This window comes from Hibiscus syriacus, unplaced genomic scaffold (genome assembly GCF_006381635.1).
Source record: "Hibiscus syriacus cultivar Baekdansim isolate YM2019G1 unplaced genomic scaffold, ASM638163v2 tig00112000_pilon, whole genome shotgun sequence".
In the NCBI taxonomy this organism is placed as follows: Eukaryota; Viridiplantae; Streptophyta; class Magnoliopsida; order Malvales; family Malvaceae; genus Hibiscus; species Hibiscus syriacus.
The window spans coordinates 2,966,418-2,968,198 of NW_024063235.1; the positions used below are offsets into that span (position 1 = coordinate 2,966,418).

At 37.7% G+C, this 1,781-nt stretch overlaps 1 pseudogene; it reads right to left on the reverse strand.

Annotated features, from left to right (window-relative positions):
* Window positions 1-254: 254 nt before the first annotated feature.
* Window positions 255-1,546, reverse strand: LOC120174114 (annotated as a pseudogene).
* Window positions 1,547-1,781: the final 235 nt, after the last annotated feature.

The window sequence follows — 1,781 nt, forward strand, 5'->3', positions numbered from 1 at the left end:
CCATCTGAATTTCACTGAAATTCAGAAAAATTTCTCTCTAAATACTTCAAATTTTGGTGTTGGAATAGTAACCTACGGTTGATTTTAATATCACAGCTATAAGAATTAATCCGACCTCTACTAATTAATCGAAACACTAAAAAAAAAAAAAGGAAGGAACTTCAATTACTAAAAAAGATTTCAAAGAGTGTCTTTGCCACTGCTTAGGATGATAAAAAAGCAACATTATAAGTGAAATTGGAATCTAGCTACTTTGAAAATTTCAGAATGGGGATTTTTGCGTAGAACTCCCCACATCAAGTTGAGATGAAGAGATATATTTGGCTTGGTGGTGATGATGATGATCCATGCAGAGAGGCTGAGTTGTCAGAAGCTTGTCCAAGAACGACCATTCACCATTGTACCTCAACTGATCTTGCTGCATCAGTCCACCGCTTCCACAGCCGCCGCCGTTTGTTGTTAGCCTCAGTAAGTTCTGAGAGCATTCTTTATTCATGGAGTTCAAAGAAAGTGGTGATAAAAAGGAAGAAGCGATGGCCGAGGATTCCGGCTAAATAACTGCGGTAGATGCATGGAGGCATCAAAGGAATATTGATCATACATCTTATGTAAATGATGATGATTATTATTGTTATGCCTTGGATCCATTTGAGATGAAGAAGCAACACTCTTGATGTGACAAAAGTTTTCTTCTTGACTAATGAAATCTGCCTGAAAATTGCTTCTGATATGATTCTTCTTCTTAAAAACCCTGCAAACAACCCACCCATCTTCCTGCTAGCAAAGCCCTTATAAGCTAGTGTTATTTATTGGTCACGGATACATAAAAAGAGTTAAAATCATCGACTGTGTTCTAAGTCGTTTACCTGAACATCAGAATCATCTTCGTCTAAACGATATTCATGCATGATCCAATCTGTTTTCTGGCCGTGAGGGGCACGTCCCGTGTAGAAAACAAGGGTTTTCCTCATGCCGATTTTCTTGGAGTTGCTGAGGTGGATAGCCTTGTCCCTTCCAGTTGCCTTCCAAAACCCAGCTCTGGTTGCCCTATTTGTTCGAGTCCCCGTTGGGTATTTCTTGTCCTTGTGGCTGAAGAAATACCACTCATCTTGAGGTCCCGATCCGATTCTGCATTTATCTGCTATTCATACAGTAAAGCATTAGCAATTATAAATCATAGGTCGGACGGCCTAAGAGGTTATCATTCGGGGAGATGATCAGAGATGGACCCAAGCGGTGGATACGGTAGTCGTCTCTCAAATATTAATTTAGATATCTTCTCTGTATTTTCTATTGATAATCTAAAATTTTATAAGTTCACTAGAGTCCATCCATGGAGGGGATCGATAAGATGAACTTACCTATGAGATCCCAAGGCTCCAGTTTGTTGAGATCAACTTCCCTTATAACATCGAGGTCGATAGCTTCATACGAGACCTTCTTCCTCAGGTAATAGTAGAGAAGCTCTTCATCTGTCGGGTGGAATCTAAAACCAGGCGGAACTGAAAGCTGCCCTTTTCCTGCCATCATTTTATTTTCCACGATTCTTCTGCTACAACAACATACTTTCATTGTAGCAACTATATATATATATATATATATATATATATATATATATATCTTATATACAAACATATTACATATATATAATTAAAACTACAGACAGCATAATCTGAACTTTATATGTATGCATATTGTTAGATCACAACGAAAACTCTCATTGCTACATGCATAACTAGTTTATTTACCTATTAAAATCAAAATTTTGCAACCAAAAGGGT